The 25,991-nt window shown below is 37.1% G+C and overlaps 1 long non-coding RNA gene across 1 annotated transcript in view; it reads right to left on the bottom strand.

Moving 5' to 3' along the window:
* LOC135740292 (uncharacterized) overlaps positions 1–14,722 on the bottom strand; it is a 103,890-nt gene extending 89,168 nt beyond the window's left edge. Inside the window, exon 1 of the long non-coding RNA XR_010529172.1 lies at positions 14,322–14,722. This is a non-coding gene — a long non-coding RNA (uncharacterized lncRNA). The remainder of the gene's footprint in view (positions 1–14,321) is intronic.
* Positions 14,723–25,991: the final 11,269 nt, after the last annotated feature.

The following is a 25,991-nucleotide window of genomic DNA, read 5'->3' as shown; positions in this document are numbered from 1 at the left end:
CAGTCGATATCGATAATTATCACAGTAAATTATGCATCTTTATTCCAGTCAAATTTTACATACATTTTACACTACCTTTTATGACAAATACTTTCCAAACAAGTGATCAATTGAGATAGAATACAAATTAGAATATTACTAGTAAAATCAATATCAAGACATTGTCTTAATGCCCTTGCTGCTAGTGCCTGCATCAAAAATGCTGCGTTCCTTTTTCTGTGCAGAGTATGCCAATTCAAGCTGCACTGCTAATAAACGAATAACTTGCCCCATCGTGACTACAAGCAGTCCTGTCTCCATTTTCCAAGCGTGCCTTGTTTTGCTTTACGGCTGGTTACTAACTTAAGGTACCAATGCCACCGTCATTCACTCAAACAACTTGATGGAAACACAGCTAATTCGCATTTGTTTGTTTTTCTTTTTTTGCAAAAAAAAATTCGCTTCACGTTTAAAGGGAAATCGAGCCAGTGTCGCTCATTTTTCTTACTCCACTCGTCCAAGTCTACTTGGGTGAGTGACCCTGTGATTGTAAACCAAGACCACGTGCGGCATCCGGAAGTGCAGTCTGCAAAATGCCTGCGCAGCATCAAGCAAACATTTTCAAACACTTATCAAACTGTCATCATCGTTTTATCAGGAAAAATAGGGTGATTCTCGCAAAATTAGACTCATGAGGTGTTATGAAACATTTTGATAATAAAAGTAAGAGTATCAAAATAAGCATACAGTAACAAACATCTCTTCACGTACTATTTTGCACATGATTTCAAAGACATCATACAAACCAATTTTGTTGTTATTCCACATTTAAGGGGAACATTTTCATTACCGCAACGTGTCCATGACTGGATTTGGGTTCTTTGACATGGAAATATTTATTATTAAAAATCTGACAAATAAAAAGCTTCAGTTCATGTTGTACTATAAACATTTACAGTAAAGAAACATGTGGTATTTTGTGATCATTGGTAAATGTAGAGACAATAATAAAAAATATAAATGTGTCCGAGACCAATTTTCTTATCCTCCGCAACAATTTTCAATCATTGTTTGAGCCCTCAAGGAACTTACTTTAAAAAAAAAAAATAGTTGGAAGGGACAAAATTGACTGTAACACTCAAGATGGCTACCAGGTAAGCAGTTTTTATTTTTTCTCTCCAGATAAAAGTTTAAATTTTGCTTGTCATAGTACCTAGACAACTTTTTAGTTCTCATTACCGAAACACGAGTTTGTAAATGCATATATTTAATGTAATATCATGTTGCGGTAATGATAATTTTTTATAATGATAATCTAAAAAATGTTAATAATTCTATAGGAAATATATTTTAAATTCTCTGAAAAAAATGGTTATAGTAAGTTCAGACCTTAATCATATATGTGCAAAAAAAAATTTGCTTCAAGGGCTTTTAATTTTTTTTATGCTGGACACCTTCTAAATCTGGATTTCATGAGAATCACCCATATGTGCAACTTACTTCCGCATTCCTGTTAACAAAGTAGATCGCTTCCTGTTCTGTATGCTCTGACATGGTGCTTGATTCAAGAATGACCAATGTGCACTGGATATGCTCGTTAACATCTTTTTTTATACTTTATAGCTTTTGACAAAGATTTTCTTCTCACATACACTCAGATATTAAAATAAAAAAGAGCATAACACAAATAATAATACTACGAATAACAATAACAAGCTACAATAGTTACGAATGCTAAAAGTTTTCCGGTTTGGTCATGTGACGTTCGACATATACCGCATTATATCATGGAAATTATCGTTCTTAAATTATCGCCCAGCACTAGCGAGAGAATTCGATTAATATCATTATCTCATTTTTGACGGAGGTGGCATTTAGCGGCGTTTGCATCAGAGCAATTAATCGTTTTACTGCCTGATGGTCAATGCTGCTTTACACAACAAAATTATACTGTAGGCTACTTATTTGTGTGCCAGTCTGTGAAACCCCGCTAAAGTTACTATAATTTTGTGCCATCTCACAGACACAACAAGCATGCTCTTTGGATAAGCAGCACTCTCTATATCAGTTAAGCCTCTGTCTGGCAGTTTGGAGGGATTTAACCAAATAAAGGGACAATTCTGAGACTAACTCACCAGCATATCCCTCGTCTCCAGCCCTGTATTGACCCTCTTCCCTCAAGTGTAAAACGTACAAGAGAAACAGAACGGGGCTCAAGCAAACGCTAATGATGTTTGACAGATGTTTAATCTCCCTGTGCTACAGAATGTTTACATCGAAAGACATTTCATGTTCTGTACTAGATACTACGGGCATGCAATATTCAAACTGAAAGGATGTTCACACATTAGCGATAACCATAAAATCAACTACAGTATAACGATATATTATCGTTTATACCACGGGGCTGTTAAATGCTTTATTCTGGTTGAGTAATGTTCCATGGGTATTCATTATTTTTCGATAAACGCACATCTGACCGGTCAAATGACCACCAGAGCAATGTTTGTAATAACCATGGTATAAGCGGCATAAATTGACCAGTATTCGAAAATGATGAACGGCCCTTAAACGTATGGATTTTTCAAGAATGACAAAACAAGCAGGGATCTGGATAAAGAGATGGGTCTTAAAGGTTTTGCAAGATGTAGGATGGGATTCAGTGATGTCAAGACGTTACATGTAGACTGCAACCTCATCAACACCACGCACAAGATGAAATACACATCCATAGCTCCCAATCGATACTGTACGCCCTGCAGGGCAGCAATCGTATTTCAATACTGCACATCCTCCTACAAGAAAGCAGATGCATGTAATGGCCCCGTAGGAGAAGAACAATCACATTTAAATACAAAAACTGTAAAAGCTAAATGCTGGCTGCACTGGTCGTCCGCTCGCACAAACATTCACAAGTCGCTCCCAGAGCGGCGCAGCTGATAAATGCCACGGACAAAGACTGCCGTATGGATTTCTGCAGTTATTTAGGGGTCCAGAAGGATACGTACCCAAACAGGGACTAAATGTGTTATCAAACAATATTTAAAACAAAAAACGTCAGGATTCCCAGATCGCACGCCTGACCTTTGCGGTCGGAAAAGGCCGCGAAAAATCCAGAGACGCGTGGCTGGCTGAGTTGATGCCACGTTCTGCGCGAGGCCATCTGTATGTCTGTTTTTATCGCCCTTCAATGTTCATGCAGCCCAAACAGATGGAAGATCAATAGCCAGCCAGATCAAGCAACTGAAGAAAAATTTAGAAACTGATCACTATGATGGACGCCGCAAAATGGCAACCGAACTCAGCAGCGAGTGCTAATTAATGTGGCCAGGATTGCATTCGGCACCAAAGTGAACACTACTTCCTATCCGGAGCGTGTATGCATTAACTTTAACAAGCACATTACCAGATATTGACTGAACAGCAACACGATCATCAAAAATTTGTCCCGGTGCATGACCTAAGAGCAGCACCCGACTATTTTTTCCCTCCTAGGCTGGTTTTTAGGTGGTGACACATGCTTGAAACATTTATATGGCTATTAGCGAAGCAGCTGGTACTGCCCTTTTGCTGTCTAATCAATAAGAGCGCCATATTGTGCAATAAATTACGTTCACCGTTCCTGTCCCGCACGCTCCAAACTCCAGCGCTTTAGTATGCACGGTGCGCTCCTCTTCTCCCAGCGTACATGGGAGAGAACATGCAGTCTAAATTTAACTCTAATCCCTTTGAACAGGAAATGATTTAAAGCTAAAAAAGGAGTGAAATCACTAAACATCAGCAGACGGACCGCCATCCTGTTCTTTCTTCAGCTCAGATCAATAGGGGAATTTCCACATATTGATCTAGCGTTAGCGCAATAAAGATCAGCACTATCAAACGCAGGCTTTATAATTCGGTCCCCCATAAGATTCGGAACAGCATATGTGACATAGATATGCGTGGTGCATCAAATAGTCATTTAGGTAGACTAAATATCCACTTGAAAGCTTTAAAATAATTAAATATTGCTGATACAGTATAGATTTTCGGCAAATAGTGTTATGTGTGTGCTATGTGTCTACCCATGGCTTAAATGTGTACATTTGTGTGAAAGCAAACACATTTATTTTATTTTTTACCTTTGTTTTAAATGGGAATATGGTGTAACTTAAATTGGCCTTGATGTGGTAGATATGGTAAAAAAATATATAAAGATCATAGTAGGGATGCTTAACGATTAATCGTGATTAATCGATAGCAGAATAAAAGTTTTTGTTTACATCATATATGTGTGTGAACTGTGTATAACAATTATGTATATATAAATATGCACACATGCATGTATAATTATAAGAAAAAAATATATTAATATATTAGGTATTTACATTTATATATAATATAAATTATAAATAAATATACAAATGTATATACACATATAAACATTTCTTAAATATATACATGCATGTGTGTGCATTTATTTATACAAAATTATTATATACAGTTCACATAAATGATGTAAACAAAAACGTTTATTCTGCTATCGATTAATCGCGATTAATCGTTAAGCATCCCTAGATCATAGTCAATATAATAGTATCAAAGAAAACATTTCTGTTGGCACACACAGCACAAAAACGCTGACTGCAGTGAAATCAGGTGGAGTGTAACATTCAACCCTTAAACATTTTTAATGTAAAAGGTTTGGCACAAATAAAGATCTTTAAAAAATGAAAAGATTTTTCATCTCAATTCTGTTATGCACAAATAGCACCAAGAATATGCCAAGAATAAAATATAAATTTGTCATTAGCTTATTAATTTACTGTCACTGAAATGCTACGACAAATCATACAGACTCATTTACAAAAAACATTGATACGAATAACTACCAGTCATAAAAAATGCTAACTGTCATAAGCATTATTACTTTAGCCAATCAAAGAAAACATTGATCACAGAGTCTTTCAATACAAAACATTTCCATCATTTATTAATACAAATAAATTAAATGAAACTTAGATCAGCAACTTCGATGTGCAATAATGAATTTAAGACAGGCAGTGAAATGGAAAGCTATTACACTAAGTCTACACTAAACTTGTTTATTCTGTTTACTACAGAAGAAGATCTTTTGATAAATAATCGTAACCACAGAGGTGATGGTTCCCATTGACTTCCATAGTAGGAAAAACAAATATTCTGATAGATAGATAGATAGATAGATAGATAGATAGATAGATGGACAGACAGACAGACAGACAGACAGACAGACAGATAGATAGATAGATAGATAGATACAGACATATATATATATATATATATATAGAGAGAGAGAGAGAGAGAGAGAGAGAGAGAGAGAGAGAGAGAGAGAGAGAGAGAGAGAGAGAGAGAGAGAGAGAGAGAGAGAGAGAGAGAGAGAGAGAGAGAGAGAGAGAGCAAATAAACATGAGACTTCAACAAAATATGTATGGTTAAAATGTGGATGTACAGTGGCATTTAAAAGGTTACATGTAATCTAAGCCAGCTGCGTCTCTACTAAACATCCTGCAGAGGGCGTCTGAATGTGCCAGTCAGTCTCATATGCATCATCTGTGCCACTCAGATCAACCTGCCAGCCTTAAACTCCATAACCCCTCCTCTCAGCCCGTCAATCAAAGCCACTAGCCATTCACAGTGGATCATTAGGCCCGCCCGGTCCACTCCTCCTGCGAGGCGGTTTAATTCAGTAATGGCCAATGTGCGCCAGAGCCTCATTATGCAGCATTTGAAATGGTCCCTGGCCATGTTGAGGCTCGAAAAACAATTAGCAGAGAAGCAGAAGGAAAATGAACCGTAAAGAATCAGGGCTTGATGGCCGAGGCTTTATCTGCTCTCAGCGGAGGACAGAGAGAGAGAAAGGGAGCGAGCGAGAGAGGGGTTCAATATGCCACATGCTTCCTGGGTGTGTAAACGAGCCGACTAGCCTAAGGGAGCTGGAGCGATGAACTCCACTGAGGGGGATTGAGTTTGCAGACAGAGATTGCAGAAGACAGCGAGGTCACATGTGTTCAGGTGAACTGGAGAAGGGAGGGGCGAGTTCTGCATCGGACATACAGGCAGGTATTTGCAGGGTTCTCTGCCTCATTCGTGGGACAATGGCCGTGTGACAAACCCTCTGTGCCATCTACGCTGCACTGATTGATTGCCAGAGCAATCTGACCCAACCCTGGCAGAGGTGCAATTACTGATCCACCACACACAAAATGTGCAGGCCTGGCAACAGCTGCATCCGAAAAAGAGACGGCGGACGAAATGCGACACGAATCTCAAAGTCTCAAAGATTTATTCCTCTCCAAAATGTATGGAAATGCATTTTTAAATTAGCAAAAAAACTAAAAGCATCTTTGCATCTTAAGCTAAAATCATAGTCTGTTGTCTCCAACACCTGATTGTCTCTTTGAACTTAAAGGGACACTCCATGTTTTTTGAAAAAAAGCTAATTTTCCAGCTCCCCTAGAGTTAAACATTTGATTCTTACCATTTTGGAATCCATTCAGCTGATCTTTGGGTCTGGTGCTTGTACTTTTAGCATAGCTTAGCACAATCCATTGAATCTGATTAGACCATTAGCATCGCGCTAAAAAATAATGCGTAATATCATTGCGCCTGCTGCAGCCATGTTAAGGCAGCAAAGTCAGAATGAGAGTATAGTTCCTAGCCATATCTGCTTAGAAAATCACAACTTTTAATTTTCTGTCGTCTTAGTACACGATGTAACTACAGAAGAGTCAAGTTTTAAATAGGAAAAAAAAATATCAAAACTTTTTGGATTTTTTTAGGCGCGATGCTAATGGACTAATCAGATTCTATGGATTATGCTAAGCTATGCTAAAAGTGGTAGCGCCAGACCCGGAGATCAGCTGAATGGATTCCAAAAAGGTAAAAATAAAATGTTTAACTGTAGGGGAGCTGGAAAATGATTTTTTTTTTTTCAAAAAAAGTGTACCTTTAAAGGCAGGACTTCTGTTCCTAAAGGTGCAATAAGCTTAACAATAACATTTATTCCAGGATGTCTAGCGAAGCGAAGTGATTGGTCTGAGAAATAAACTCAGTTGCACACATCCTGGCTGATAAAAAAAATAATGAAATGCATTTTTCACACTGATGTCCTCAGGGGGTTACCTCACTTTAAACCATGGTACAGGGAATAGTGGAAATTATAATCTCAAAGATTTATTATTATTTATTTTTAAATCAGCAACAATAGTATCACAAATGTTGCTTCCTTGTGTCTTGTGGCACCAACAGCTGATTGGCTCTTTGAACTTAACTTAAAGTTACGTTTGGTCAACATTTTGGTCTGGTTTGAAAAACAACGCAAATACCAGTTGCACAAATGCAAGCCAATAAAATAATGACGAAATGCGTTTTTCGCACTGATGTCTTCCTGCAGGCAACCTCACCTTTCACAGCAGGGGCTCGGCTGAACCGTTTGTGTAGCAAAGCCCTGCAAATCGTGCTGCAAACATCCAACATTTATTCCAAAGTGAAATGTCCATCTACACAGCGCAGGGGGTAAACAAACGGGAAATGTGAAACGCTCTGCAGCTACACTTTCAAGGGTTAAAAGCCAGCAAGGTAGCAGCCTCTGTGATTTGCAAAAGCACGCCAGCTTTGGAGTGGCCAACTATTTCCATAAAACACCATTTGCATTTTATTTTGGAGCAGTCCCCTGTCAGCGTTCCAGACGTCTGACGTGAGCACGGGCCAGCAGAGTCATACCTCTTTGTTTAAATGCTGCATTGCTGTGGGTTTTTTAATAAACTCTAATAGCAGTCCAGGAGGATTTTAATTAATCTACATGCACGCACAAAAGGGCCTCACATTTAGCGCTTTCAGAAGTGTGGATGGATATTAAAATAAGACATCTGACAGAACTGCAGAAAAATGGAGGATTTAATTGCTCCAGAGATGGCAATTATTATGAGATTTAAAAAGCCATTTTAAAAGGCAGACAGGAGTCATTTAGTCCCGGTCTTAAGTGCAGCGGAGAGCCGAAGGTCACGTCAGTGTTGTCATTACGGCCTGAATAAAGATGCTAATGAAGGGCTCGACTTACTCTCCTCTGCTCTCCATAAAGGTTGCATTAGTGTCGCCCAGCGTGGAGATACGGCCGTCTTTACTCATATTAACATGCGGTGAGTATTGCATTAAGAGCAAGTGCTAAACATTTAGCACTCTAGCGCAGAGTAACCAACACTATTACATCATAATTACAAGCAACCTGCCTGCAAATGTGAGGTACGATGTGCAAATGGTTTAAACGGCACATTAAAATGTATGAGTAAAGTTAGGACCTAGTTACAAACTACTCATGGTATCCAAAGGAAACTGGTGCAGGTGCCCATTAAAGGGGACATTTCACAAGACTTTTTTAATAAATCTTTGGTGTCCTCAAAGTACGTATAGTGTGTGAAGTTTAAGCTCGAAATACTCCATAGATAATTTATTATAGCGGGTTAAATTGTCACTTTGTAGGTGTGAGCAAAATTGTGCTGGTTTTGGGTGTGTCCTTTAAAATGAGCTGATATAATGCAAACACTGATCGCCACAATGGTGGTTTGGGGAAACTGAAAGTCAATTGTGTTGTCAATTATTTTCTCTCTATATAGTGCAGGAAAGTGCAGATTAAGGGGTGGTATTATTATAATAAGATCCCCTTCTGACATCACAAGGGGAGCCACATTTTAATGACCTACTTTTTCACATGCTTGCAAAGAATGGTTTACCAAAACTAAGTTACTGGGTTGATCTTTTTCATATTTTCTAGGTTGATAAAAGCACTTGGGACCCAATTATAGCACTTAAACATAGAAAAAGTCACATTTTCATGATATGTCCCCTATAAAACAGTAGGGTACTGAGAACTATGCGTGTCAGTTGAATGAAAAAGATGATATATTAAAAAGAGTGGTCTGAGTTTTTAGATGTTTTGTTATCTCACTGCCAATTAAACCAAACACTTTCTATACAATGATGGGATATTTTTTAACCCACCATTGGGTCAAACAGGGACAAACCCAGCCGCTGGGTTAAATTAACACAAAATTTGTTTATATTTGACCAAACAATGTGTTAAAAAAACAGCATGTTGGGTTTGTCCCTTTTGACCAATGGGTTTAATCAACATGATCTCACAAAGTTCCGTGGCATAGTCACGGAATTTTTGGCTAATTTTCCGTGGCATTCTCACGGATCTCCGCATATTTCCCTGGCCCTGCCACGGACTTTCTTTTCCGTGGCATTCTCACGGATTGGTTACTCAACTGCTTTTTCCTATTTTCAAACCATTGTCGCTTCGGTTTAGGGTTAGATTTGGTGTTTGCGTTAGTATTTCACTTTAAGTATTGGTTTATACTATTTTTTCTGATGTGTTCTTTTATATTTTCTAAACTTTAATCAATTGTCGCCTGGCGTTGGGGTTAGAGTTGGGTTTGGGTAGGGATGTCATTTTATGTAAATCTAATCCTAAACCGAAGCGACAATGGTAAAAAAATAGGACAAAACAGTTGAGTAACCAATCCGTGAGAATGCCACGGAAAAGATAGTCCGTGGCAGGGCCACGGAAATATGCGGAGATCCGTGAGAATGCCACGGAAAAATGAGCCAAAAATTCCGTGACTATGCTACGGAAATTCGTGAGATCAGGTTGGGTTTAATATAACTCAGCAATTTTGGAGTTTAGGCAATAGGCATAACACACAACAGGTGTTCTTGGGGAAAATGCTTCCCATGCAGGAAGTGATAGTAAAATTCAAATAGTAAGATTAATTAGCCATAACTAATTCCTAGATAACATAGTCTTAACTTCACGGCTATATTTATACGACCACAGATATTTTACTATGATCCTGTTTTGATAAATAGTTCATGTGAGGCTTTGATTCAGAGATTATGTATTAAGTATTTGCTTAGTTCCAACTCTAAACTGAAATGTGAACAATAATAATAACAAAATGATACTGATTTTCAACAGTACACTGAGTGGTCATTTGCTGATTAGTTCTCATTACACTGTGATTTGAGCAAGCAATCATTCTTGTCAACTAATTCAAGTGCTCAAATGAACAATGTCCAACTCTGTCAAACCACAAAACAAAACTCAAGCAAACAAAAAACCCAGAGCTAATACTTCCAATGACTTATAACTGAATTTTTTTATAAAGTTACATTATTATTACAGATTACATTATAATTACATTATTATTATTACAGACTAAAATACTCAAATCAACAACCCATATTTTATTTGGTAATCTGCTACAGATTTATATATTTTTCATATGTTTTTTATTTAATATGAGATGGCTTTGACTTGCATGTAAACATTTATTCAGCTTTGTAGAAAATACAGAGATATATGTATCATTTTATTTATTACCAATAGGCATGGGCCGGTATGAGATTTTGGCAGTATGATAACCAACCACGGTTGATAAAAATACTAAGGTTTCACAGTATTGCGGCTTTGCCATTGCAACACTAAAATGTGTTATTTTCAGATGTATACGTTGTATACATTTGTATTTATACAACAACTTTCTAACTGGACACAATTTATTTTATTTTTAAGCAACATACAACATGTATGCTGGGTGAAAATAAAACCTTTGAATTATAATTTTCTTAAAAAAATATATTTTTGTAATATATATTAAGTGTAAATTACATGACTTAATGATTTCATTAATTTTGTGTAAACCCAGCTCATCCCTGGCAAACGGTATTACATAAAATCTTAGTGGTTTTGAAACCTTGACCCTTTAAACTTCAGTATACCTTGAAACCGGTAACCGGCCCATGCCTAACCAAGATATACATTTTGGCCAATAGGGCCCAGCCATATACGACATACATTTTATAAGCATTCACGTTCCCTGAGATCGAACCCATGACCTTTTACACTACTAAAGCAATGTTCTACCAACTGAGCTACAGGAACATAAAAACACACAGTGGGCCCTATTTTAACGATCTGAAACGCAAGTGCGAAGCGCAAAGCGCAAGTGACTTTGTGGGCGGATCTTGGGCACTGTTGCTATTTTCCCGGCGGGAGAAATAACTCTTGCGCCAGGCGCAAATCAATAAGGGGTTGGTCTGAAGTAGGTTCATTATTCATAGGTGTGGTTTGGGCGTAACGTCAAATAAAACCAATCAGAACGTCATCCAACATTCCCTTTAAAGGCAAGTGCAATTTTAATCGTTATTTGCATGATAATTTTTTAACGCAGCCACACAAAATAAATAAAAGCTATTACCACAATGCTCACCACAATGATTTCCCTTATCTCATGTGTTAAGATTTTTTATTGTAACAATTTATGATTTGCAAAAATAACTGTTGCATCTGTGTAGATTAGATGTGTGTGCGCGTTGTGCAAGCTATACATTATGGTCAAGCATGCGCCCTTAAAATAGCATAATGCGCAACGCGCAATTGTTTTTTGAAACTGCAAAATAGCATCAGGGATGGTTTGCGCCGGGACACGCCTCCTTTTTTGCGCTGAACCGCCCAGGGAGCGCAAGTTCATTCCCTAGTTTGCCGACGTGCGTCTGTGGAGGGAAAAACCTGCTGTGCGCCGGTGCAAAATACGAATGATACATGCGTCACTGACAAAGTCAATTGCGCTGGGTGCAAGATAGGGCCCAATAAGTTATTCTGTTGTACTTTATCAGAATTATCTAATTAATTTATATTACATAAATGTTTATTAACATAAAACCTAACCAAAGTAAATGCACTGATCTATTATAATCTGAAACTTTTTTAAGATCAAAAGTCAAATAAATCTTTGGTTCCCTCAGAGTACATATGTGAAGTTCTAGCTCAAAATATCATATAGATAATGTATTGTGGCATCTAAAAATTGCCACTCTGTAGCTGTGAGCAAAAATTATCCGATTTTTGGGTGTGTCCTTTAAAATGTTAATGAGCTGATCTCTTTACTAAATGCCAGTGCAGTGGTTGGATAGTGCAGATGAAGGGGGCGGTATTATCCCCTTCTGACATCACAAGAGAAGCCCATTTTCAATGACCTAATTTTGGTTTACCAAAACTAAGTTACTGGGTTTTTCTTTTTCACATTTTCTAGGTTGATAGAAGCATTGGGGACCCAATTATAGCACTTAAACATGGAAAAAGTCAGATTTTCATGATATCTCCCCTTTCATATAAAGACGACGGGTTTCTATTAAAAAAATTCATCAGTTTATTATCTGTCACTATTCAGACAGGCTCCTGTCAAAACTGAGAAAAACTGTACTAGTAAATTTCATTCCTCCAGAAAAAGCCTTTGGTAAAAACTGACATGTGGTTCTAATGTGCATAGTAATGCGTGTTAACCACATTGTTGTGATATGCATTTTAGCAATGAAGTCTGCAACCCAAATCTAACTAACCGTATAATAACTGGAAAACCGGATTATCTGGACATGCTATTATTTCCCATGTATTCACTGCTGGTTTGGATCACAACACACTTCACAGCGGTTGCACAATCTACCGGACAACCCTTAGGCTGAAATATATCACTAGAAAGCTTGACAATGGTTGTTAAAAGAAGTCACAATGTACCACTGCAATCATTGCAAACAATTTCATTTTGCTTCAACACTTTCCTTCTCTACACATCATTTACAGTCAGCTACTGGAACACAACATATTTGCTATGGCAGTCTTCCAAAAAACGTTGTCCTGATCTTAACAACCAGCCTCCTCACAAAAACACACCATATGGAGTAGCATACTAATAATATTTTCTCGGTAAGCAGTACTGTAAGTATACTGTGCCTGCAATGCAGTGTGACCCAGATCACGGGTTTTCATAGCATTAAAGGTCCCCGGAAGGTTCCAAGGGGTCCACAGAAAGTTTTAAAAGAAAAAGACAAAGCAAAATCTGTAGTCTAGTGTGAAGCCAATTATTTACTTTTTCCATGTTTAAGTAAGTGCTATAATTGGGCCCAGTGCTAATATCAATCTAGAAAATATGAAGAAGAAAAACCTAGGATCTTTCTTTTGGTAAACCATTCTCTGCAAGCATGTGATAGGTCATTGAAATTTGTCTCCCCTTGTGATGTCAGAAGGGGATAATACCGCCCCTTAATCTGCACTATCCAACCACTGCACTGCCATTTAGTGCAGAGATCAACTCATTTGCATTTAAAGGGCACACCCAAAAACAGCACATTTTTGCTCATACCTTTAAAGTGGTAATTGTGACATGTTATAATAAATTATCTATATGGTATTTAGTGCTAGAACTTCACATACATCTGGAGACACCAACTTTAACATCTTGAAAAAGTATTGTGAAATGTCCCCTTTAAGTCTGTAAACAATCTTGAATATCACATAAACTATGTATCTAAAATATTTTGAATGTTTCTTTGTACAAAATATGTATAAATCAGTGGTCTCCAACACAGTGGTCTCCAAGTCTGTAAGTTGCTGGTATTTATTTATTACATATTTTTTATATTAGCTTGGCTTCTTGTATGTATGTTAACATTTTAAACAATGATAAAACATCAACAAGTAAACTAAAATAAAACCAACAAAACTAAAAAGTTTTGAGTAGACTATATCAAAAAAGTAGCCCTCCAGATTGTTTTATTCATTGTGGTAGCCCTTGGCTTGCTCACAAAAGATTGGAGACCACTGGTATGGATATATATTCACGGGGTCACTCACCAGATGTTTATCATATGTGGGGGGTCCCATACAGTTTGAAAACCCAAGACACCCAAATAATCCACAGTGAAGTACTGTAAATGAACTGCAAGGGTTCAAAGCAAGTTCAGCCAACGTGAAACCACTCGCTAAATGACGTATGCGATGTAAAGACGTCACGTGACAACAAAATACAGTAGCATCCATAGTTTGACACGTTTATCATTACATGACAAACTTTAACAAACAGCACACCGTGCATTTTAACACTGCTTTTAAGACAGGCAAAACGCAGTTTGTTGTGATTTGTGTACGAATGCAAACCAACTTTAAAATGGAAAGCTGCTTTTGTTACGGTAAGTGGAAACTTTCGCAAACTTTAACGGGCAACATAAAACTGAGTGAGAACTTTAACTTTAATGTCATTAAACTACGACACCAAACAATGCATCTACTTTAAAAGGAAACACTTTAGACATAAAGGTAAATCAATAAAAAGTTAATGAAATTAGCATTCAGAGTGAAAGAAGGCGATTTTTGACTGACGATTTAATCTATGCTTCGTTATTTATCAGATTCATCTTATCGCACCACTGAACGCGATTTAAACAAACATGCACACGCCTTTATTTACGATAAATGATGTTTATACCTCGATATCTGACAGCTCCTTCCTCGGCATTCCAGCCATGTGTTGCCTTCTGGATAAACAAAATGAAACCAAAATAACTGAAACGCTTTCAGTCCGTCGAGCTGCTTTGATATCCTTGTGAACTGGCAGATCCCCATTTGCGCATCGGACGATCATCGATCCTTTCGCGTCAGATTGACCGAAAACGGCACACTGCTACACCGAAAACAGTCATTGCGACCGCACGGGATGTCTAAAGCTCAGTGAAGATCTGGATGGGCACCTGTAGAGGGTCTTTCAGCACCCTCAGAAAGTTTGTTTGACGCCAACTTTTCCTCAGATTAATGAAGACAGGTCTTCATCAAAGCGCAGCGTCAATTCAGATCCTTGAAATTATGATGTCAGCTAGGGCTACAGTTCCCCTTTCCACTTTAAAAATCCTTACAGTTAAATAATAGTATTAAAACTGTTTTAAACAATGTACGATTTTATGTTATATGGATATGCGCGTGGACCTTGTCCTATTGTCAGGTTGTTGCATGTGGTTGCTTAGGTGTTCTGAGTGATTGCCAGGTTGTTGTTATGCATTTGTTTTGGGTGGTTGTCAGATGGTTGTGTTAAAGTTACAATATGTAATAATTTTATAATAAAATTTTAATAAAACACTTGCACAGTGTGATATATTTCGTGCAGTTGTGTACTTAAATTATCCCAAAAGTTTCCAAGGATTTGTAAATCTAGAGAATTTTCTATTCCTATAAATCCATATTTTTATTTACACTACTTCTGGTTCTAGAACAGAATGTAATATTGAGTGCATTGCATTATGGGATATTGTATTCCTTGTAGTGTGCGTTTTGATGTACTGCACTTTTTAGTAAACGTAAAGTTTGTCATACAAATATGATATGCATACAAACAGTACAGATTAGGGCTGGTTATACCACGGGGCTGTTGAATGCTTTATTCTGATTGGTTAAGAAATGTTCCACAGGTAGGCATTATTTTTCAATAAACACACACCTGAACTGTCAAATGTCGTTAAAATAACCACCAGAACAATTTCTGTGATAACCATTTGCAAAACTCATCGATCTGAAAAGCTCTGTGTCCCTGATTGGCCAGCTAATCTATATTTTGTGATTGGCCCGAATACGCTTGACATCAGCCGAAAATGTGACACTCCTTACCATATTTAAAAGATTAACTCAAAATGTAATGCTGACAGAAGTTAACTTACACACTGTGAGTCCAAAGCTGGAGATATTATGATAATGTTGGTCTTTCTCACATCAACCGGCCCAGGAAGTAAACTGTTGCCTACAATCCATGTGTTTGTTGTAGTCCAAGAAAATAGATTTACGTTGGAGACGATAACTCACCTCATCGTTTACCTTGGTGTTTGTACCTTTTGCATATCGCTAACATTACTAATACACACTTGCACACCAAAGGAAATGTAAAATCGTGAATTGGACCATAGTTGCATTTTAAATTGGCAAGGCCTAAAGCACGTAGAAATTATAAACTGTCATGAGAATGTAGCACTTGTCCAGTGACTATTTGTCAACTGTCACAAGCATCCCTAATTGCCCCCCTGTCCCCATCGCCCCAAAAAATGGTTATTAAGTAGGCTTTAAGTTGTATTGTTGAAATATTATATTTTAAAACATAATAGCAATAAACATTTTCAATAGAGAAAATATACGTGCAAATGTATTATCACTTTGCATGAAATAAAACTTTGTTCAAAAGTAAATAATAATAATGCAACTTTGTTTTCATTTTGTCTCTGACAAAAATCATCATACGTTTTTTTTCCAGCTGGCTTTTTGGATGATTAGGTCCACTGTCTGTCTTGGTTTTCTCTGCTGGTGCCGAATCTCCAGTTTCCTTTTCATTCTGTGTCACAAACGTATCCATCCTTTATACCGCCACCGCACATTAAAGTTTTTGTTCCACTTTAATTAACATTCTGATGTTAATTCATTCTTGTAGGCTATGGTCCGCATGCCATTTCTTCAATGTTATTTTAATTTAGGCTTATATTTAAATGTGTCATTTGGAGTGTATGGCAGGGTTCCCCAAATATTACCCTGGAGGGCCGGAGCACCAACAGAGTTTAGGTCCAACCCTAATCAAACTTACCCACCTGTGATTTTCTAGTGATCATGAAGGTCTTGATAAGCTTGCTCAGGTGTGTTTGATCAGGGTTGGAGCTAAACTCTCCAGTGCTCTGGCCCTCCAGGGTAATATTTGGGGAACCCTGGTGTATGGTCAAGAAATAAAAGAATTAATAAAGATGGGCACAAAAATAACCACATTTTCTCCCGTTGCTCACACCCACTTGTAATGATCCTATTCCCTCCAGTGGGGCCCGCCCCACACTTTGAGAAACGCTGGGGTAGACCAAGGGGAATAAAGCAAAATTGTTTGTAGTCATTGCATTAGGCCACCGTGACGAGTGTTTTAGTGGCATTTCAACCATGTCCCTGTAGCCCTTTATAATATCATAATATAAAAATATCAAGCATGTGAATTGGCAGATGTATATTACATGGTAAAAACAGGAACAAAGCACAGTTCACTGTGCACAGATTCGTCCCTCTGACAAACCTGTAAAATAGAGATGATCCCTAACAGCAGTGTTTCTTAGATCTAGTACAACACACACATCTTGTATTGATCACCTCGTGACAGAAGCGTCTACATGTCCGATAGTGTTTCATTGGTGATGCAGCTCTTTGTAATGCAATCAGCAAAGGATGTTAACATCCATTGCTACAGAGTTTCCATGTTTACAGAGAGAGAACTCATTGAATGTTGGGTCGTTCTTTGATACGTCTGCTCATTAAAGCATTTGCATTTGATTATCTTGATCTGTTGACTCATTAAAGTGACCTTTTTAGAGGTTGTGTTGACCAAAAAGAAACACTAATGACCAGCACGGTGTCCTATTTGTAGATATCCCCTCTGCTTTTCACCGCAATAACATTACTCCATCTGTTAGATTCTGTTGATTTCTTTTGCTCTTTAAAATTCTATTAAAAATAAATATCTATACAAAGGTTATTTATATTGAACATCCAGTCATTTTGTTGTGATAATACGTGTGCTTATTGCCAAATTGAATTTTGGATCAGCTCGTTGTCAATTGGAATTTAAACCAGTGGCTTTGAAATGTGGCATAGTTATTGCAATCGATACCGCCAGTGAGACAGTAAGATGGTTAACAGCTGAGTCCAGAGTGACTTGGCATTTCAAACAGGACAGCCATGTTTGTTGCGTTGGTATTTTTAGCCAAGGTTAAAGATCGGATCAAGAATTAATTAGCTTCTTCACCACCAGACAGACAATCGCCAATACACAAGAGTGTAAGATACTCAAGGGTTTTGTCCTTATTTATCCTACTTGAGTTTTATTTTGGGGAATTGGTACTTAGCAATTTGTACTTTATTTTGGGGAGTTTAATGTAAACCCAATGGGTGCATTTGTCTATATTTGACCTAACCATCGGTTGCAATAACCCAGCATTTTTAGAGTGCACTATTCAATTAAATTTCCAAAGCATAATTCATATCTTTTAATTTCATTAAAAATGCATTTAGACCTTTAAAGTACACACACTACTGTATCACTCAAAAGTTTTGAAACACTTGCTTAGTACTTTTCTGACTTTTAGAACAATAGTTAACTTATCAAAACTATAATAACACAAATGTAAAAATGTAATTATGTTTTTACTAAAAGCAACCAAAATATAAAATAAAAACTATGATATAATTTAGCAAATTCAAAATAGCCTAGAATTTGCACAAAAAATGCATTCTGGTCAAAATATCAGCTTCAGTTTTTGTGAGGTCTTCCTTTGAGATGATTTAAACAATACTGAAGGAATATTCATCTATTCTGGGCACTTTTTCTTAATTATTTCTATTGGGTGCTTTTTCTTAATTATTTGGTCCAAGTCATCCATTAAAATAATTGTAATAAATAATACATTTTCTAAAGAGATAAATTATGTTGGCAAAATTAAATTTTTGTCTAAATTTCAAAGTAATTTCAAAAATTAAAACATATAGCTTTAAATAAAAAGATTTTGTAAGATCATGGTTTAGTCAAGTGTTTCTAAACTTTTTATTTTTTTGCTGGGGTGGCAGCAAAGTTTTGGTTATCCAGCAAGAAGGTCCCTGGTTTGAGCCTCGGCTCTAGATGCCAAATTGTCCTTTCTGGGCTTGTGTGTGGATTAACCAGTACTTGCCATGAATGTAGCCCTGGATGCTGGAATAGCATTAATAAATAAATAAATAAACGTCTCCTGTATTTCTAGTCCTTCTAGGGCATTTAAGGTGAGACAGAAAATCATACGGAGACAGAGAAATAGGACTTGAACTTGGGCCACCTAAAGGAGGGGTTTTCAAACTGGGGTCCAGGACTCCCAGTGGGGCATCCAAGAGGGGGTCCCCAGAAAATTTCAGCCAATGAAAAATTTTACAATTTATTTATTAGGTGTTTATCTCTAATTTCTTGCTGCGTACATTTCAGAATCATTTATATTTTCTTTAAATCTTTCTAGTATCTTTTTCTTATTACCCCTTTATCTACAAAGACCTCTGAAGTGAAAATGTCTTTTTTGATGTTTATACATCCAGCATTACTCTAAGTGAAGCCAATAGCGTATATAAAAATTGCTATATATATATAATATATATATATATTAAGCCTGCGCATATCAGTTGGCGCAGCCGACAACGCTATTTCATATGACAGCTGTGTGTTTACTTTACAATTATCATTTTTTCTCATCACACATCACAATACTGTGTCTAACCTAAAAGAAGTTTTAATTATAACTATTACTGCAGATGAACAAACCTGACTCATTGTGAACACAGTCATTGATCAGTCTACAAACAACCAGAATGAAATATCAATGTCCAATGTGAGTGTTTAGACCAGTTGGCACAGCAATTCATCAGATTCTTTCTACAGCCAAGAACTATTAGCTTTTAACTAGAAACTTGTTTTAACCTAGAGTACACTCATTGGGGTAAAATAAACCCATAATATGTTTATATTTGATCAAACAATGGGTTAAAACAACCCAGCATTTTGGGTTAAAATAACCCAGCATAGGTTGAATTACAACCCATAGGGGCTGGGCTTGTCCCTTTTTGACCAAACGCTGGGTTGAAAATATCATTTTTTATAGTGTGGGATAAAAAAATGGACAAACCCAGTTGGTTGGTTCAAATTAACCACTGTAAATAAAAGTTATTTTTAACCAAATGCTCAGTAAATATTGGACAAAGAACATGTTGGGTTAATAAATACTGGGTTGTTTTAACTCAAGGTTGGGTTAACAACAACCCAGCATATTTATAACCCAATATGTGTATGTTGGGTTTAAAATAACCCAGCAGAATTTAGAGTGTACACTGCGTTATTTTCAACCCAGTGTGGAACAAAAAGGAACAAACCAACCCGTTGGGTTGTAATTTAACCTATGCTGGGTTGTTTTAACTCTAAATCTTGGGTTAGCCTTGTTACATAAACATTTTCTGGGTTAATTTAACCCATCGGCCGGGTTTGTCCTCTTTTGACCCAACCGTTGAAACACCCCTGCATACTTTGACAGACTGTACCATACTTTTAATGCATAAATGGTTCATTGATGTCTGCCGTTCTGGTTGGACGTCTGGCTGGTGGATTCAGTGTTAAACTGATGAATATTTATAGCTGTGGGCCATCTCTGGTCATGAGGTGAAAGACTGCTTCATCTGATAATGTTATGATAATCTAGATGGCTCATAATGGGACTCGGCAACATTTATTCCGAGTTTGCATAAAGATATTTCTCAATCCTCACACACAGACTCACAGAGAGCAACTGTGGTGCTGGAAAAAACCCATCAATTGTTCTGGAAATGAAAGAGCACTCGTAATCAACTCAGTAGTGCACCATCCTTTATTGTCTCAGCACAACATTATTCTGAATACACTGTGTGAATACATTGTCATGTCTCGGCATGGAAGTGTGTTTAAAACGATTATCTTCAAATAGGATTTGCTCCATATATGACCATGTCAAATCCAATTCCCCAGTGACCGATTCACACGTCAAGAATAATCCTTGATTTAATGCGCTTGTTCTCGCTTTAAGATTGCCGGCTCTCGTAGCCACGCGCTGTACTTTTTTAAATAATTTACCTTTTTATTACTTGGAAATGGGAACACTTTCTAATCAGGTCGTGAAAATTTAATTATGCTGCATATTTCATGATTTCATCAAACTGATTGAGTCATTTATCAGCGTTTCTCTATAATAATGATGGTGATGATTGTTATTATTATCAAAAGTTTGGTTTATTATGATTGTTAAACCATCGTTTTACCATTTAGATTAAAATATTGCATATTACTTTTTTATAAAACGAAAGTAATATTTTATTGCTCTTTGAAAGCTCAGGAGGTTTAGTAAGGACATCAGTTGTGGTTTTATAGTTATCAACTTTGTCACAGATGTTTGTCTTGAATGTCTTATGAGAAATTAAAGTACAAACATTTAAAATAAAGTCGTTGACATACACTCACCTAAAGGATTATTAGGAACACCATACTAATACTGTGTTTGACCCCCTTTCGCCTTCAGAACTGCCTTAATTCTACGTGGCATTGATTCAACAAGGTGCTGAAAGCATTCTTTCGAAATGTTGGCGCATATTGATAGGATAGCATCTTGCAGTTGATGGAGATTTGTGGGATGCACATCCAGGGCACGAAGCTCCCGTTCCAACACATCCCAAAGATGCTCTATTGGGTTGAGATCTGGTGACTGTGGGGGACATTTTTGTACAGTGAACTCATTGTCATGTTCAAGAAACCAATTTGAAATGAGCTTTGTGACATGGTGCATTATCCTACTAGAAGTAGCCATCAGAAGATGGGTACATTGTGGTCATAAAGGGATGGACATGGTCAGAAACAATGCTCAGGTAGGCTGTGGCATTTAAACAATGCCCAATTGGCACTAAGGGGCCGAAAGGGTGCCAAGAAAACATCCCCCACACCCTTACATTACCAACAGCCTGGTAACAAGGCATGATGGATCCATGTTTGGTAAGAAATATTAAAGTTCATATTAAAGGATTGACATATCTGAACCCAGACTTTTATTAGAAAAAAGAGACTACAGAAAATATATCAATTTTCTTCCCTTTCAATCTCATGTAGCTTGCTAAATTTTTATTTTATGTTCATAATGGCATGCTTTTAAAAAATAAAGGATGCTTTCATAGTGTAAATAAAACAAGCACATTTGTACTAAGAGCAAAACCAAATCTGAAAACCACAAAAATCAGGCACAGGTACAATATGGCATCCAATGTGCATTTAATTTTCTCAGCATACCGTCGGCTTTAAAACTAACAAGACTGAAAATTTGATGCTATCAATAATGGATGATATTTACTGGCTTGTATTGGGCTGAGAGGAGCCCAGAGACACGGGTTTTCCCTTGACTTCATTTGGCTGTGTGACAGGATCCATAACCCACCCTGAGTCCTATCAAATGATGAGGTATGAAGTGTCATCTTCTCTCTGAGCTCTTCTGAGGAGTTTCATCTCTGCAGGGAACTGTCATCAAGTTCTCCTTACTTTCTCTCTGGTTGGCATCGTTTGAATGGGCTATCAGACGCGGCGAATCAGAGGGCAGTTCTGCTGGCCGAAGCTAACCCCTATCCGAGTACCCTCTTCTGTTTCATGAAATGATCTTTAAAGTCCTTATAATGTTAGCCATTGTATATTTTACAGGTATGCCATACATACTGTACATGTTTAAGGCCTTATCAGCAATTGTGTCAAATACATAAAATCACATAAATATACAATACAATAAAAAAAATGAACTAAATAAAATCATAAACACCCCGATATATAACTAATAAAAAAATACAAAATAACTTTAAACATTGGTCAAGGGGATAATGCAGGAATTTTTTTGGAATGTTTTTGTAATGTTGTTCAACATGCTGTAAATTGTATAGAGAATTATATGAGGAGCTCAAATGCAAAAGCAGCTAAACGCCATCTCAGTCAAAAATGAGATACAGTAATAATATTTACCGAATGCTTTCAACTAGGGCTGCATAATGATTAATCGCAACTAATCGTTTGCAGAATAAAAGTTTTTGTTTACATGATATATGTGTGTGTACTGTGTGTAATAATTATGTATATATAGATACACACACATTTATGTAGAATTTTAAGAGAAAAATATATTTATATTTATATATAAAATAAATTATATAAAAATATTTCTTAAATATTTACATGTATGTGTGTGTGTGTGTTTATATATACATAATTATTACACACAGTACACACACATATATAATGTAAACAAAAAACTTTTATTCTGCAAACGATTAGTCGCAAATAATCATTATGCAGCCCTACTTTCTACAAATAGTATACATTCATCAAATACTTTAGAAATATTGGTTTGTTGGCAAAATCCATTAATAGTCTGATTAAAAAATACTAATTTACAAGAAAACAAGTCAGGCGTACTTAGAGGGTTTTGCATCTAAATCTTTATATTTTGCACAGCTAAAAATAAAGTATTTAAAACATGTTACAGTAAAATATGTAGTGCAACATTAAATATAACCAGTTTATTCAGTTAACCAAATACATTTGAGAACAAAATGGATCTCAGAGTCCATAGCTACGTTTACATGGACACCTTTTTCCTCAATCGTAAGTGAACCATTCTGATTGATGAATCCTATAATAGCGTTTACAAAAACACTTAATAATGTGATCGGATTGATGTGCGTACAAGCTATCCTCCTAAAATTGCTTTGTCGTCTATTTCAGGTCATAATAATAAACGACGAGCACGTGGAGCTTTGTGCCGCACTGAGTATCAAGCAGCAGCAAAACACCCATTCACGTGTGCCCAAAAACTGTGCCCGCAGAGACCGTCCGTGAGAGTCCAAACACACACGTTTATATATAGTATAAATCATGGACTGACCGGAAACTATGTCTCATATCAAATTTAAGAACTTCATGTGACTTCTATCAGCATCACAAGCTTGCGTTCTTTGCATTGTAGTCATTACACCAATTCTACGTCATTGGACATACACTCCAGACCAGTAGGTGGCGAAACTGCAGCTTTAAGTGGGTTTGCCAACCGACATTTAAAACAGATGAAGAAGAAGATTACACCAGCGCAGAGCATCCCAGTTTCAGTTATCAACCCCATCAAGTGTTTAAATGTCTTTACAAAAGGTATAAACCACCCCTCTCAAACTGATTCGATTTTTAATCGGTTTGGCTTTTTTTATTCCGATTAAGGTGTTTACATGTTTTATTCGGATTGAACATTTAAACCGATTACAATTGTCCATATAAGCGCAGCTCATGACAGTCACAAAAGGTGTATGTATGTCTTCTAGGCTTTCCAGAACAATCTCCAGATTAAGGAACGTAACCTTGATAAAAAAATTAAGTCTTAATAGTTGTAAAGCACATACATCAATTCATAACTTCCACGTCTGTTGAAGTTTATGTGGGAGGTTTTATTTTCCACATATTTCCAAGTATTGTGTCTCAAGCATATGAAGATCACATTTACCTAACACTTGTTTTCTTAAATGAACACATACACAAGCTGTATTTTGCTAGTATTTTTTGCACGAATTTGTCATGCCCTGAGGAAAAATGCATCTTGTAATCCTAACGAATCCACATTCTCCAGTGCTGCTGCAAACAGTCGAAGTAATAAATCTCTCCAGACATAGCAACAATCTTGCAAAATCATTAATGTTTTTGTCCTCTCTTATCAATTCCATTTTCTGGAGTAATTGAGCAGAAATGTAATTGGTCCAGTGACCCCTTGCATAATTAAATGTTATCACAGCGATCTGTCGGGAACTAGCAGTGAACAGATGTTTCTCTTCAGTAGAGTCATCAGTCATCGACCCCTAGCCTGAGCCAATCACAATTACCTTGATTCGTGCTGTAAAGTGTGCACGACCCCTTGTCCTAAGTCACTCGGAAACTCCATAAATGGATCGATAAACTCCTCGGTGGCCACGCCCATTTTTACTTATCAGCAAAATTCTGTCTGCACTGCCTCAATTATATGACACTAAAGGTGCATCCAAAACTGCCTACTCTTGTAAGCAGTAGGTGAGGTGAGTAGTATGTCCGAATTCATACTATTCGAAAATCAGTAGTCGTAAAGTACCCGGATGACCTACTACTTCCGGTAAGTTTTGAAATGTTTTGAAAGTCACTGAGTGATCGTGTGAAATAATCGTTTTAAATGAATTGTGAGTATATGCTCAGTTTTTGTGCTCCACACGGGACTCAATTGTTGTGTACCTGCTACAAATCCCCAAAAGTTGCGATCACCCGCAGAATGAAAGCCGAATCGTCGAATCATTTCTGTATGTCTACTAAATCCTGATGCGATCCTGCGAATTCAAAGGATTTCTGATGTACACTTTCAACGGCTGCATTCACCGTTCAAAGAATCAATAAAAGACCTTGAAAAAATGATGCTAGCTGATATGATGTAATCTTTCATTGTTGGCTGAATAATGCCTGGCTGTACGTGACTGAATCACTCGTTCCTCTTTTATTCCCTTTCTTTCTATCTCTCTTTATCTCACTCTACGGTCTACGGATGTCCTAGCACGCCTCAAACAACCCGGAGACGCCCTCTGCCTCTTCTTTCTCCCCAGTTTCATCAGCAGTGCCCGGATAAAAAGCCTTAGAGGCAGAATAATTACATCAAACAATAGATTTAGGACTGGGAACGAAATAAGAACGTCCTCTGCGTTTCGGAAGAATTCGTTCAGCAGCTACACGGAGCTTGCGTCCTCCAAAAATACCGATTATGGCTTGGGCCAGAACGGCTCGTTCCACGGTTTTGAGAAACTCGGGACAGCTGGAAGCCTTAAAGTCTTTAGCAGGCAGGCCTGAGAATCTCTCTGGTCAAAGAAGAGCAAAACAATGGTTTGAAATCAACACGCGAGTCATCCTGAAAAACAAGACAGAGTTAGTGTAAGACAAGATATAAAACAAAGTAATAAATAAACTACAAGTTTGTGTAAATCAACCAGAAATATTTTCTTATATTAAATAAGATGATTGGCAGGTGCACCATGTATTTCTTGTAATCTTAAAAGTGTGCGCTTTACTTATATATATTTTAAAGATGCAGTGTGTAATTTTTAGAAGGATCTCTGGACTGAAATGGTAAATAATTTACAAAACTATATTATCAGGGGTGTATAAAGACATATACACAATTAACTGTTATGTTTTTATTACCTTAGAATGAGATGTTTTTATCTACATACACAGAGGGTCCCCTTACGTGGAAGTCGCCATTTTGTGCCGCCATTGTTCTACATAAGCCCTTAACGGACAAACTTTTTTTACTAAGTTGTCTCCGACAATGACATGTTTTTTCCGGTGGTCTACCGTAGTTTTTCTATGCATTTCAAAAGCGAGGGGTGAGCACTGGACTGAGCCATTGGTTTCAATTCGCAACCTCACCACTAGAATTTACACACTGCACCTTTAAATAATTACATTTAAACAAGCGTGCCGCATACACGCATATACATGAATATCAGCTGACGTCACTCACTTGTCTTCCGCCAT

The sequence above is a fragment of the Paramisgurnus dabryanus genome, chromosome 22 (assembly GCF_030506205.2).
Source record: "Paramisgurnus dabryanus chromosome 22, PD_genome_1.1, whole genome shotgun sequence".
Classification (NCBI taxonomy): Eukaryota; Metazoa; Chordata; class Actinopteri; order Cypriniformes; family Cobitidae; genus Paramisgurnus; species Paramisgurnus dabryanus.
The sequence above is the reverse complement of the archived record's forward strand: the minus strand, read 5'-3'. Positions and strand labels throughout refer to the sequence as shown.